General features: G+C 43.0%; 1 long non-coding RNA gene across 1 annotated transcript in view; it reads right to left on the bottom strand.

Annotated features, from left to right (window-relative positions):
• Window positions 1–16,051, bottom strand: part of LOC138581372 (uncharacterized) — a 271,817-nt gene that overhangs the window by 23,603 nt on the left and 232,163 nt on the right. Inside the window, exon 4 of the long non-coding RNA XR_011304539.1 lies at window positions 6,199–6,354. This is a non-coding gene — a long non-coding RNA (uncharacterized lncRNA). The remainder of the gene's footprint in view (window positions 1–6,198; window positions 6,355–16,051) is intronic.

Here is a 16,051-nt window from a genome sequence, read left to right as displayed (position 1 = left end):
CTACCATAGTGGAACCTCCTATCCTGGATGTCAATACCTGTTCTATGTTTATATATTGCTGAATGTGCATGGGGGCACGCTGCACTTTCCACTGCAGTGAATCCTTTTTACACTTGCTCTAGCTGCTGTACCTGTTGCACTCTCAGCGCTCATGGCTGATAAAATGGGCCTCATTCGGAGTTGGGCGCAAAGGGATTACCGGCACGGGTAAGGACACCGGTGCAGGTAATCCCTTTGTGCCCTACTACGAGTTCCCTTAGCGGGTCCCTTCCTTAACGCCTGGTCTGACCAGGTGTTAAGGATGGGATCCGTTAAGGGACTTTAGAGCTAAGAACGGTACCGCAATTTGCGGTACCGTTATTAGCTACTTCCCCATTCCCATTGAGCCCTATAGGGGCTCAATGGGAATGGGGAATGGTTTGGTGAATGGGGACTTACCGGTCCCGCCAAGGTCGGACTGGACCGGTAAGTCCCCCTTTCACCAAACCAGAGTCGGTACAGGTATGGGAGGCAGTCATGGCGCAAATAGCGCCATGACTACCTCAATACTTGGAATGAGGCCCAATGTCTGATCCTAGGCAAACCCTTCCCCAGTTTGTGAGCTATATACTGGAGGATAAATTGTCCCCCCTCTTGAAAATTATCCATCCTGTACATATCCGTGTCTCCTACATATGAACACAATGAGCTCTGTCATCCCATACATTTAATATACAGGAAGAGCCCTTCTAACTAGGCACCCTTAGTTAAGTGGTCCTTGCACATTCTGATTATCATTATTCATATTCTGAAGACTGCCTTGGTTATTCTGTAAACTACTGCTTTCTCTATTTCCCATTCCTTTGCCTTGTGGCACAAACCCATTCCCTCCTTGGCCCTTTTGGTGCTGCTTATTCACCTCTGATGTACCTATTGCTTGTTGCTGCATTCCCAGCCCTTCTCCGCTTTGTCAATACCGCCCCTTCTATGGCGTATTTTGATAATTTCTTCTGAACTGACGTGTCTTTCTCAAGTTTTTCTAGGATCGTCTTTTTTTTATTCTTCTCCTTCAACAGCCTACTTTTAACTTCAGAGTTAGTTGTAACTGTGGGAACGTAATGGCTCACTCAGTTTCCCCCCAACACCACACAACAACTGGAGATTTCCTACCTTGTCTTCAATAGTGAGATGAGGCTATCAGGAGTTCACCTGTTACACCCTCCCTTCGCCTCTAACTCGGCAAATGAAGGATGCGGCAGGGAAACCCTTTGTAAAGGGGAAAAAACCCTGTGCCGCTTGAGAGCGTTGAGTTAATGGGATTTGATAAGACTTCTGCTGCAGCCTCGAGGTGGAAATGTTTCAGCGTGCGGGTTTCTCCCGGAGGTTCTCCGATAGTTCGCCGATTGCTATGCCGATTCTCGGAGGTGGGTTTGTTGAGAGGTTCGGGACCGGCGGGAACTTTGGGAGAGGAAGAAAACAAGGTCAGTGATGTTTTAAGAGAAGACAGGTTGTAGGAATATGTAAGGGATTTGGCTCAACCTACCCAGTCTGAGTACGAAGGGGGATGTGAATGGAGATTTCCGGGATGAATGATGGGAGATGTAGTCCAGAGATTCCTAATGAATAGACACGAGGGGGAAACAATGAGAGGTAAGTATAGAATGAGGCTTCCTGTGTGATGAAATGTGAATCGAAGGGAGAGGGGAGGTAACCTACGGACTGTGAGCAGGTCTGAAGGCGACTTCACCGGTAACAAGTTCTTGAACGCTATGAAGTGACAGTGATTGGTCGCGGTCAGCCTGGGAAAGAGAAAAGAGGATAGACAAGCAGGTTTCAATAAAGGGAGGAGGTGGAAGGTTGGAACCAATTCGGAAACGAAATTCCAGTATTTCTCCTAAGCGAAGACTTACGGAGCGTGACCACTAACAACAGTAGCAACTCGCTGAGTCTTCCATTCCGGCGGTTTAAGTAACGTGATCAAATCACCGGGCGTAGTTTCCTCAATGGATGGAATGGGTTCTAGACCGTCCATTCGATTCCGCGACGCCATCTTGGGAGTGACGGCGTGAATAGATGGCATGAAGCGCCACCGGCGCAGAAAAGACCACCGTTGGGAACGGTTCGTAACACCTACAGTAATTGCACTATAGTCACTGTATCTCAGGTCACGGTTTTACTTTCCGTCCCACTTGCTTCCCAAGTGCCTCTGTACCAGCCCAAACAATCCCTGACATAAATGTTGTAAAATACTGCCACTACTTTCACCCCCGTTTACGTGCTACAAGAATTCAGTGCTCCTGAATATAAGCAATCAGATCTCAATCCTCTTTTATTTGCATTCTTCAAAAAATCTAATTTCTTACATATCATGTGCTAGCAAAACATAATATCCCTAACTGGTGTTCTTAGTGTAAAACAAAAGCATCTGGTGGGTGTGTGTGTGTTCTCAGTGCAATACTGGCTTCCTTCTTCTAACTACCTGTGTGTGTTTTGCCTATAATCTATTGATTGCCTGTATTTCCATGAAATCATGTGTGCATTTGAGTATGCATGTATGTATGTGCATGCATGTGTGTATGCATTTTATGTGTGTGCATGTATGTGTGTGTGTGTGTAAGTTGATGCATGTGTGTATGCATGCATATATCTGTGCATGTATGTATGTGCATTTGCATTCATGTGTGTAGTCATGTATGTATGTGCATGTATGTGTGTGTATGTGTGTGTATGTGTGTGTATGTGCATGCATGTGTGTATATATGTATGCATGTATGTGCATGTGTGTGTCTGTCACTCCCTCTGTTTTTGCGAGCATATCATAACAGATATTCTATTCTTGATAATCTCTATTTTTTCTTCAATAAATCACTTCATTATGTGTAAAGAATACTCCATGCTGTGCTCATTAACTGTGCCAAACCTGTCTTAATGTTCTTTGCCAGTGCCCATCATGTGTGCATTTCCGTATGCATGTATGTATGTGCATGCGTGTGTTTATGCATGTATGTATGTGCATGCATGTGTGTATGCATTTATGTACATGCATGTATGAGTGTGTATGTTGATGCATGTATGTGCCTGCATATAAGTATGTGCATGTATGTGTGTGTATTTGCATTCATGTGTTTATTCATGTATGTATGTGCATGTATGTGTGTGTATGTGCATTCATGTGTGTATTCATGTATGTATGTGTATGTATGTGTGTGTATGTGCATGCGTGTGTGTATGCATGTATGTATGTATGTGCATGTGTGTGTGTATTTGCATGCATGTGTGCATGCGTGTATATGTATATGTGTGTGACACTCCCCCTCTTTTTGTAGGCATATCATAACAGAGATTCTATCCTTGATCGTCTCTATTTTTTCTCCAATAAATCACTTCATTATGTGTAATAACACTCCATGCTGTGCTCAATAACGGTGCCAAACCTGCCTCAATTTTCTTTGTCAATGCCCAGCCTGGTTATACCTTATTCATAAATACATTTTCATTTAAACAATCCGTGCAAAACCCCCAAATAAAGCCCTCCTTATTCTTAGAAGCCAGACCATCAGGGTGTGTGCTTCTACAAAAAATACTTGTCTTTTTCTCAATATAACTGTTTTAAATACCCTTTGTCTATATTTTGTGTGCCTTAGCCCCAGTGAGCACTTCCTCTTTTTGCCCACTGTTTCCTCATTTCAAATACAAATGTTTGCATTTTTACTTGCATTTCCAATGTTCTCAACAAAAAAAGGTGTTTTTTTTAAATCTTATTTATTCTTGCTATTCCTTATATATATTCACTGTGCTTAGTTCAATATCATCCCCTAATACATTAACCTACTTTTTCATTTTCACTCATAATTACATTTTTACTCTCGGCGACACCTTTTCAATTTGTGTGATCTTGGACACATTTTTTTTCCTTTTCTTCTCCAAATGCCCCTATATTGCATACATATAATGTATGGTGAGGGAAACATTGTTCCCCTTCTTGGCATCCCTCCAACATGCTCTTACCTTGGTGCACATGCCTAAACCTGCATTCATAACATCACATGACTCTATATTGTATTGCAATACATATCCCATGCCTTTTCTCTATTCCCAATTACCAACATTCTCACCATTCTAATTACCTACAACACTCTTTTATGCTTCCATTTGGCAATCTGTCTTTTTTCCTCATAGTGCACTGAAGACTTTTTTAAACAAATATTTTGACTCTCTTCTTCTTATTTGCACAATTGGCCCATGCATGCTCCAGTGCCAATACTCTTTCTAAATGCCCCATCCCTCCTCAACAAGGGATGGTTAATTGCCCAACAAAAAATCAACAAAACAGGGGTGCGATTAGTGTGTGCGCAATAAAAAAGCATCCATCACCACCCCATTAAATGACCAACTATCCACTCACAATGGGAAATAACTTAGGCAACCCTAAACAGTGACTCAATGCCCCACATCTCTCACATATACAATAACCAGGGATTACATTACCTTACAACATATCAATTCAACCCAGCACTTCTCCCAGCATCTGGTCTCATAACCACACACGAATGTTATGAAATAATCCTACTTTTCAAAACCTACTTATTTGTCATATTACTCAGTGGGTATCAGTCATTTTGACCCCTAACTGAGCATTCCCACTAAGGAACATAAACACTGTGCATCTGTACCTTAAAACCTCAAAAAACAAAAATGTATTTAATGGGTACTGGTTCAACTCTATATTTCCATGAGTCTCGGTGAGCTCCGGGCCACTTTCAGCCTGGCACCAAAAGACACATTTTCCAAAGCTACACAAATAAATCTCTAAACATGTTCTTTGCACACTTTATTACACATAATAGCTCTATCCCTAGTAATTATTACTTGTTTCGATCATATTTCCATGAATCTTTATATATTCTCTTGTTATAATACAAATACAAACACACATATTTTTCCCCTTCCTTGCCAATACAAACCAGTATTTGCTCTTTCTACATTTATACAGATTAGCTCACAGCTGTTTGGACGTAAAAAGCTATCTTTTTTCAAACTTTGTGTAACTTTGAATTCCTGCAACTATTCTAATTTCCTCTAAGCTCTGTCAGTTTCTTATCTTTAACCTTTGGAAAATGCTCTGGCTCTTTCCAGACGGCCAGATTTGAACATATTTTACTGTGTGTGTCAGCGCTGGCTTTCTGCCAAGCTACGCATATTGCATAAAACCGAATGGTCATATCTCTTGTGAAATTGTACCTTTCAATCATGTAATAAATCTCATTCCCTTTGTTTTTTGCTGGGGAACCAGGATTCGATGTCGGTTTTTGCCTCAATTAATTTAAAAACCCTAAATTCTTTCCATTGTAACTGCGCAGTTCCCTATTTAAAGCAAAATTCATTTCTCTCCCATGTCCATTCTTTTGTGCTCTTTGTTTACATTAACCACTGTGCGGACCTTTAAGAATGTCAACTCGCCTTATGGGTGCAAAGCCAGGCATAATTTTGGATTCATTTCTTTTCTATCCTTCTACCAGCAGTCTGATTTCTTCTCCATAACATCTCAAATAATGCACATTAGCGTGCTCATCACTGGTGTTACTCATATCTATCATTTGTCACTGATCCCTGCCTTACTTTTGAATTGGTGCAAATCACCTTTCTTGATTTGTATGTCCATTTTATACACTCATTGTCGCTCCTTGACATTTGTAATTACAAAACAGATACATAGACAAACAAACAGACTAGTCGACTTCACATGTATCTCCTCAGAACTCCTCGCTGCTATTACTTGCCCCTAAAATATACCCTGATAGGAGTTTGAAAAGTCTACTCTCACAGATCTATCTGTGCGCATCCTAGTTAACCCACTTGCATTTCGAGACGACTCATTCTAGATGCTCCTTGAGCGTAGGACCCTGGGCTTCTAATGGTATTATCCTCATCCAAAACACTTATTTCCTCGATGCTCCTCGTCATATATTACTCAATCAACTCTTCTATATTTATTCTAAACAGCCCCCATTACCTTCATGCACCGAATTACCTATCTCAAACTACCCCATCACTCTTTTAAACTTCCACAGACTCCTTAAAGTACAAGTATTTTCCCCCCTCTATCTCTCTCCTTCATAACTACATACCATAATGCACAGATGTTAAAGTGTACCATCATCATATGCTGACAGTCATAGGAGACCTCCCCCAATGAGGGCACACTACAGACTCACTTACCCTTCGACTCCTCTTGGGCATCTGCCATCTCTGTCAGCATAGATCTTGTTTCTTTGTTCCTGGAAAGATATTTTCAGGGTCCCTTTGTGGTCACCAAGTGAACAGGAGGACCCTCTGCATCCCCTCCATGAACTTTGACACCTGTGGACCTAGGCACTGGAGACAGGACAGAGACAGAGGCTGGAAACGGATGCCCGGGCAGTTGCTTCAAAAGTCACCTTTAATGCATGTTCACAAGACACCAGAAACATCAGCACTGAGCTCCAAAAATCATTGTGCTTTTATACACTTTTAAGACTGATGCAACATTACATACAATTGCACAATACAAATCTGATTGGTCACTTCAACCATAAATAAACCCCTACCTGTCTGTAATTGGTTGGCTGAACTGTCACTCACCAAGCCTACATGACTTCACCTTGGCAAACATTATTTGACTGACACATAATCTGATATGCTTGCGTGAGACTCAGCCAGAACTCATTATAAATCCTTTATCGCCTGCTAAAAGCAACCCCATATCTGCTTGCCGAGACCTGCCAACTTCACTTGGCAGGCTATACTGAAAGGAAATGTCATGAGTTCATCTTATTATTTGCTAACTAAGCAGCTGTTTGCTCTAATTGGTAGCTTTCCCAGCTGGTCTACTATCCATCACTATCTGCTTTTTCTGCCAAGACATTCTAAATATACCCCACCAACATACTTGTCTACAGTGAACTGCTGCTAAAGAATATTCCACATCAGAATGATTCAGCTATTTTAAGATCTGCTTTCAAGACACCATTTTATATTCGGCATCCATCTTAGAATTCAACTGAACTTGCTTAGCCTGGACACTTGGCCATGCAAACCAATCTACTTTTGAATATAACTCTTTTTCTATCCAGTTCCCTGACTACATTTTAGATATTCATGATGTGTGTGTGTGTAATACCTTAGACATCCTCCATTGCGTGGGGCATTCTGACCCCAAAAAATATATGTCACCCTATATGTATCTTTTGTCTTCAAAAAGCACTATAATTCTGATTGTTTCAATACTGGAACCATTGATCAGCCTGGCATGTTACCTGTATTTAGTTTGAGGGGTGGGGGGGCTAGGACCTTCCCTACACCACATTCTCCACCACCTGTATCACGTGAATTCAGAGTTAATGCAAAAAGAAATCAATCTCCTGAAAGATATCAGAACAGCCCTAATCAGGACGAGTTTATTCATTACCAGCCAAGACCACAAAGAGAGGAATTCAGCGACATGGACAGGTTGGTGAGCTTGTCTTTGACCATAGCTTCCTACCAATTAGCATATTCATCCATCATCACCTCAGTTGGCTACTGTCAATTAGGGCTTTGAACTTGTCCTTGGGAGTGTTCTTTGCTCTGGAGAATTCAGGGGAGTGAAGGCACACTCTGCCCTCATGCGTAGGTGTGACCATCATGTTCATCCAACTTCATCCCTCCACGTGACTGAAGACCCCAAAATCAAGCCTCTCATGTATTAAAAATACAATTTTCTAATAGATATCTGACGTCTTACTTGGTTTGTTCATGCCTCCTGAACAGGAGCTACGTTCTTTCACACGATTTGTATCCAATGTCTGCTCACTCCAGCCTGATAAGACCTAATTTTAATTTACTTTGTAATTCACTTGTTTTCTAACACACGACACACTGGAATAGAGGCCTTCCTTCTTTAACCCAGCTCTGCTATAACACGTAGTGGAAACATCCATTCTTTACTCTCTCATATATATGTATATGTTGGCGCATGGCGCAATCTATTCACTACTTAGCTAGCATCAAGAATACTTTGTCTGCTTGCATTTCTTTGCATCTGTACACGTATAAAATGACTTCACATCTTCATCAGTTCTGTAGCATGAGTTTCTTCATCTTGATCCCAAGATGCCACTTATCATCAATACTTTCTTGATGCCTTATATAATATCTGCATTCTCTAGTCTCTGCATCTCTTCTATGTACATCAGCTTGGCTCTGTGTGACATCACTATTCGTCTTGGCCATTCATTTGTTCTGCTTCTTCTGGGATTTCATTTAAATGGCCTTCATACTGTCTCATATGCAGGTATGGTTTTCTCGATGGGAACCTTGCCTGCAAGATTCTCCTTGGTATCGGTATTGTCACTGGCACCGCACAAGTCTCACTCTCTGGTTCCCAACATATATTCAAGATGGTTGAGGTGGGGGTACTTAGCTCCTTCTCTGCACTCCCCCCTCTGGGCGATTCATTAACCACTCTCCCATCGTCCTTCACATCTAGACATCCTTGTCTGAAGAAATGCTTCTTTGGGATCCATACCTTTATGACTCCCTTCAGGCGTCCAGCTTATTTCATATGCTCATCCTTGTTCCAAATCATGAGCATACACTGTCTACTTGGACTGCAATAGATCCATCTTCCCACATAATTCTTATTGTTCTATCTTATTTCTTCATCTGTTAAGTCTCTGGCCTTTCATCCTGACTCAACATCGATCATTATTTTCATCCCTATGGCTTTTTTTGCTGTCTTCTTGCGTTGTGTGATTATTATCTTGATCACACAGAATCCAAGCAACACTAACACGATCAGGGCTCCAAGGAACTTAAACATGTCTGCCATCCATTGTGGAACCCAAGAAAAGAGTGATCCAAACCAACTGTCATCAGCAATGTCTTCTACTTCGTCTATCATCTGGACGTGTAGCTTCATTAGCATCTCTATAGCCTCTGTCAAGGTGCCATTCTCGTCATCATGAGAAGGCATGAATGTGCAACATGATTCTCCAATTGTTGCACAAACACCTCCATTCGTAGCTGTGATCATGTCCAAGACGTATCTATTCTGAAGAGTCATCAGCCTTATGGCTCTCATCTCTTCTCTGAAAGCATTGAATCCCTTTATGGTTGTGTTGGTCGTCTGCAGCAATTCCCATCTGGTAATCTGCAGCCATTTGGTATTTGCTCCTACCTGGATTCTCTGTATAAAGATCAATGTGAATACTGACGAAGTCTGACTGAACAGTCTGTGCTCATAAGGGATGGAGTCAAAGGCTTCTATTGACTTGGCAGAAAAATAGTTTTCTATCTTTATTCGACTAATCAGCTCCACAGATCTCTTCTTCCTCAGGTGAGCATCTTCTTTTGGGAAACTGTCATGGTTCAAAGCACTTTTAGGAATCACCAACGCTGGAACATGAACATTCACCAGTGTGCATGTTCCTTCCCAATCCTTGGGTAGCCTCATATATGCTCTAGATCTGCATGCCCAATAGTGATCCGTGATCACTGCTGTTCTAATGTTCATTCCTGATGCCTCAAAGATACGATCACAGTTCTGATTCTCTCCAATTTTTATTGTGCCACTGTTTCTGAAGCACAGCTTTGCACTCTCCAAAGGCACTATCTTCTAGGGTCCTCCTCTATCTTTGACCCAGGCCAGTAGTTTAGCAAGTTTCAGCCATAATGGCTTGCAGAGCACTTGCGCATTCCAAATAGTTGATTCAGGACGATTAGTTACCATCGAGGCTCTGCAGATAGCCACTCCTTCTCCCCAACCATCCGGTGATAGCACTGTTCCCAAATCTGCATCTGGCCTCTGTTTTTCCAAATTCGAATGTCATCTGTAGATTTTCCTGGACTCTCCAGCTCCCTATTTACTTCCTCTCTAATTCCAACTCCTTTCACTCCAGGCTTTTCATATCTGATCACGTGATTCTTAGTATGATCTCTGAGGCTTGTCTTTGTATCCTGGACATAATCAACTTCATCCGGATCTGCCCATTCAGTTGCCCATTTGAGATCGGCATCTCGGCCCATGAACTGTCCTCTTGTATGACAGAATGCTATGTGTGAAAGACAATTTTCTGTCTGGACGTCTACTTTAATAGCTATGAAGATCTTAGACTTCCCCATGCTATAAGGCACGAGTGCACACACAAAGCATTCCTCCTTCAAGGTTCTTCTTCCCACTTCCTTCATATGCTGATACCATGTGTTATTCCCCAAGTGTGCAGTGCTATCCAGGTAATCATTCAGCTCTTGATCATCCTCCCTAGCACTTCTCTTAGATCTTGCTTTTCTCTTATGAGCCTCTATAATCATCTCATGAAGTATGTCAGCATAGTTCCTTCTCACTGGACCAATCATAGGAACATTTATCAGTGGACTGGGTGTCTTTACATGTGTTATCTGTGTAGGTTCACTCCTAGACTATCTCTTTGATTGTCTCTCCTTTCAAACCTGTTTCTGGTGTTCAAGGACAATCTCCACAACACTTTTTTCTAACAAAATATGCATAGTAACTTTCGTCATTGACCCAGGCAATTTTACATACTTTACTGGAATAGGGATGATTACATAGGGTGTCAGCTGCCTTGTAGTTGCCACATCTGTACCCTTCTATTGTATAGGAGGATACACAGGAATCTTTGCTCCACTTGCGTCTATATAATAAGCATTAGTACCCGGCGAGGGCGCAATCAGAAAGAAACAACCATTCTGATTGGCCCTCGCCGAAGCATTACCCGGTCGGGAATCCCTCGGCCCGGATTCCACGGCCATTGTACCCGGCGGGGGCTGTGGCAGCCCCTCAGCCAATGAGGAGGCTCAAAGCGGGGCTAGCCCCACTCTGAGCATTCCCACGGCTAAGAGGCTGCCTCCGCCCCCCGCCGGCACTCAGGTAAGGCTTTTTTTCATTTGTTTTCCCTTCCCCTTTCCTCCCTCCTCCCTGCCCTCCCCACTCCACTTACCTTCTTGCTCCTTTGTCCCCGGTCGGGGACGATGGCAGCCTCCAGCCGTGTGGAGGCTCAGAGCGGGGCCATCCCCGCGCCTCCACACGGCTGGAGGTTTCCATTGCCCCCTCCCGGGGACGCAGGTATGTTTTTTTTTCTCCTTTTTTTCCCCTTCCCTCCCTTCGCCCCTCCCAACGCCACTTATCTTTTTCTCCTTTTCTCCTTTTTTTTTGGGAGCGGACGCTATGGGAACACTTCGGGAACACTTCTGTTTCCAGCATGTCCGCTACCGATGACCGCCATGGAAAGGGAAAACGGACTCTGTTTTCCCTTTCCCGGTGGCCATTTTCTTGGTCTTTTTTTATTTTTATTTTTCTGTCCTGAAATGTTTCGGGATAGAAGAAAATGCTATTGGTGCCCCGGTCATGCAAATCTTGCAGGCCGGGGTACTAAAAGCAATATTACCCTCACAGCAGGGGCATTAACGACTCAGGCAATGCCCCAGGGCCTTCATTAACTATGGGCCCTGAGGTATTACCTGAGTCGGCAATGCCCCCGCTGCTCGGGTCATATTGCTTAAGTGCGTACTGTAAATGAGAGCAGTATGACTATGAACAAAATGCAAGAGTAAATTATACATAGATTGGACCACTTGCAGCAATAACTTTTTGCACAACGTGGACGTCTCTCGTGATCTGCCATGACAAAGTTGCTTTTGATGCCACCCATTTTACTTTTTAAGGAAGGAAAAACAATCTTTAATGTTTCTCTCGATCAGCTGCAGCTGGCTATACGATGATGAACACAAATTCCCAGTGGATACCACGAATTGGCCTCTGACCAGACGACATGAAGATTCTCTGTCAGCATGAAACAAATTTCCTCAACCAATAGACTTTTGGATCTTCTCCCTCGAATGTCTCATTGTGTCTCAGTGTTCTCTCAGAGTACCCGTTCAATTGTATTATGATGTCTCTCAATATCTCATTGAGCACTGCATTGTTTCTCTGATCTCTCAGGAAGGTTCTGACATCAGTTTGTCTCCCAACAAGTTGCGGTCATTCCTCAATCAGGTAGTGAAACACCAAACTGACTAGTCTATGTGTATTCTCTGGTGATAGGGGCATTTGTGTTTTCCCCACTGAACTCATAAAGCTGAAGTATTTGCTCAATTATAGCTGCAAGCAATCTCCTCACAATTGGACCATTCTTAGGATCTTGCAAGAACAGATGAATACTAGTAGTTCTCCCCACAAGCGCAGGGTAAGTGTGCAAAATGAACAGGAAAACTGCATGAACGATCCGTGAAATGTTGTCACTGGGCACCACTATAGGCCCCTCCAAAAAGAAGTTCAGTATGAAAGGAATCGGGGAACTGCTTCCTCTTCCAGTCACCGAAAAGGAACTCCAAATCTGGCATACTCTCCATTATGCTCGTGACTTAAGCATGTCTCAGTCCAATGTCAACAAATTCCTGTGGCTCAAGAACAAATCGCTTCCCTTAACTCCTTTTTAGTGACTGAAAGGAGTGTCCTGAAACAAGCCACAGTCCAATGCACTCTTTATCTTTATTCAACAGCTTCTGCGTCCTTCTTCCTCGTCATTGACCTAGTCTGCATGTGCTGTGGTTCTTCCCCGATGCTTACTTCTGATGGGTTGGAATGGGGTTCTCCAGCATAGATCTTCACATCTCCAAGAAATATCCAAGCGCGTCTGCCTTGTACTTTCACTGCATACGGTATAACGTCGTCCAATATGAAGGGGCTGTTAAAGTGAGGTTCATGCCACCTTCTAGTGAAGTTGCGGATTAGGACTGCATCTTCAGGAAGACATAGCTCTTTAACTGCATTTGCTGTAACATCTACTTCTGTGTTCCGATTTGCGCCGCACCCTTTCTGCTTGAGCTGATCTGAAATGACAGAGATACTTTAGGTCATGCATGTAAGATAATCATGTAACTCTTTTCCTAACAATTCAGTATGTCGACATAGTCAATATGTAAGTTCTGAAAGGGACGATTAGGTCTCAGAATAACTCCTCTAATTGTAAGCAATGTGTGCCCAGGAGTAAACATTTGACATACGATACAATTTACTACATAAAACACAACGGGCCTCATTAGGACCCAGGCGGTAAGGGGTTTACGCCGGCGTAAACATCGCCGACCCTTACCGCCTGAGTACGAGTTCCCTTAGCGCCATGGCGGATTTAACACCTGCTTTTAGCAGGTGTTAAAATCCATGGCGCTAAGGGACCTTGTTGTTAATTACGCCACCGTAATTTACGGTGGCGTAATTAACGCCTTCCCCACTCCCATTATGCGCTATGGGGCAAAAATGGGAATGGGGAAGGGTAAATGGGGATTGGGGATTTACCGCCCCGCCAAGGTCGGAATGGGGCGGTAAGTCCGCCAACCACCATGGCGGAGTTGGCAACTTAGCGCCATGGACCATGGTGCTAATAGCGCCATGGTCCTCCGCCAAGGTCCTAATGAGGCCCAACGTGTTCTACTATATTCAGAACTACCCAATCCTCCGCAATTGTTGCAGCAAGGCTTGCTCTAGTAACGTGTGCAGGGTAGTGTAGCTGTTCCAACACCACCCTTGTTAAGGCTACAGGCATCACCTGTTTACCAGTGCTGTCTTGTCGCCACAATGCTTCAGAGGGGTTTAAAGAATACCCTCTGCGCGTCCACAAGTCTTTTTCATCTTGGGGTGCTTCCCCTTGTATCTCTGCTAGCTGAGATCTAGACAAATTATTATAACGCTCAGACACACTCATCATCACTACCATGCTTTCATTCACATCAGGCGTATAAAATGACATGATAACTTCTGAACATGCAATTCGCTTTGCTTCCTCATCTGCTTTTTGATTTCCACGTGAGATAAAATCTACCTTTTTAGTGTACGCTGCGCACTTAACGTCTGCGATGGCTACTGGGATTTGTTGTGGAGTGCTGTTCGCTTGGAGGTAGCCCCTCCTTTTCAAACGTGCTAGCCATGCATGTACTGTCGACGTCACATAGGCAGAGTCACTGTATACTGTTACTTCCTCGTCTGCGTGGTTCTCGAGAGTGATAATCAGCACCACTAATTCAGCAGCCTGTGCCAAAAAGTGAGACGGTAATCGTGCACTTATCAGTACTTCAAATTCCCCATTTGCCCTGTGCTTCACCATAGCAGCACCTGTATATCTCTGTCCATCATTTTGATTGCTTCTCAAAGAACCATCAATAAAGAGCATCTCCCCAGCGGCCAACGCATTTTCCTTCACCCTTGGGAGTTCATCATAGAATTCCTCGTAGTTTGAGCAATCAAATGCATGCTCGTCCTCTGCCAGTAGTTCTGCCTCAAACATGGCATCACTATTTGGTATCAGACTATTTTAATCGCCGGATTCAATATGACTACCTCGTAGGCAGAAGCCTTTTGAGAAGTCAACGTGCCCTTAGGTTTTTCCAGAATGGCAAATAATGCATATTCCACAAATAATGTCATGGAACATCCCATCACTATGCTAGCAGTTTTCTCAATGACGAACGTGGCAGCAGCCAAAGACTGTTCTCAAGGAAAATGACCCCTCATTACTAGGTCTAGAATCCCACTGTAATATGCAAGGGGCTTATACCCTAACATGGTTCTCTGCGTGAGTACAGTTGTCATAACAGTACAATTCGTGTGCGAAAATAAAAACAATTCCTCAGCATAATTGGGAATCCCTAAAACTGGTGCGGTGCAAATTGCCATTTTCAACTCATCAAACCCTTCATCCCTTTCCTCAGTACAAACAATCCTTTCCTGATTCACCTGTGCTTTTTCAGAGCTTGCCTTATGTATGACCTGTAATCAAAGACCCATACTCTCACATAATTACATAGTCCCAAAAATCTATGCATGTGTTTTATCGTGAGTGGCTTTACAGTTTTCAAACTAGTCTTTCCTTCATGCAAAATTAACTGGCCTATCTACAGCACTTCTTCTTGACAATACTGCAATTTCTCTTTGTCTATTTTTTATCCTTTGTCTGCAAGGATAATTAGCTGAATTGAATTGTGTCTGCATTGCTCCTCTGGGGTGCTACAGTACAGGCTAGTATGTCATCCACATACTGCAACACAACACTTTCTAAGTCAATATTGCTTAAGTCCATGTATAGGACCCTATTGAAAATTGATGGAGACTCACAGTACTCCTGGGGTAAACGAGTGCTCTTCAGGCGAGTTTGTCTGAACGTAAATGACGTCAGGTCTTGCGAGTCCTTATGCAGTGGGATTGAGAAAACACATTTTTCAAGTCAATAACTGTGAAATATCGTTCCTTAACAGGGATATTACATAAGATTTTCGCCGGATTAGGAACTAGAGGGAACTCAGCCTCTACAATCTGGTTAATTGGTCATATATCTTTAATTAGACGCCATGAGCCTATTTTCCCTTTTTTAATCGGATAAATTGCAGTATTACACATTGACTCTGACGTCACTAGGATGCCCTGTTCCATCATAGCAGATATCGTCTTAAAAATACCATCATCAGCCTCTCGAGACATGGGATATTGTCGTGCTCGAGGTAAAATTGCTCCTGGTTTCAGTTTAATCTTCACTTCCCCAGCTCCTTTCAGCAGGCCTATGTCATAGGGGACTGTTTTCCATAATGGGACTGGCACTTTCGCCATGCCATCATCAAAATACTCTGGGTGCTTTCGTACTAGCATCATTTTCTGAGGAACATCACGTTTAATTGCTCTCACCCAATATGTAATACTCATCTCAAATATTACTTTGTTATCTGATGGATGGTCTCCAAACATATCCTCATCAGTGACGTCAGCCAATCTGTAACCCTCCCCAATGACAATCACTCTGTGCACCATCGTCTGCCATCATGGTCATTCCCATCAAGCAAAGTCATGTCTCCTCGCACTATGGCTGCTTGTAATTCTAAAGGAAAGATTTGCCCTTCCTCTTCATCCCTAGCTATCTTTGGCCTAAATAAGAATTCATCAGGTATTCTCATAGTTCTGCCCACTAAACCTGGAAGCCATGTCAACAGAATGCGTACCCCATAGTGAAAGACTTCTGGTTCTAATGGTACTCCTCGCATGACCAATTGT

This window comes from Ambystoma mexicanum, chromosome 3p, assembly GCF_040938575.1.
Source record: "Ambystoma mexicanum isolate Mex_15411 chromosome 3p, UKY_AmexF1_1, whole genome shotgun sequence".
NCBI lineage: Eukaryota > Metazoa > Chordata > Amphibia > Caudata > Ambystomatidae > Ambystoma > Ambystoma mexicanum.
Note: the sequence above shows the minus strand (reverse complement) of the source record. Positions and strands in the feature narration are given on the sequence as shown.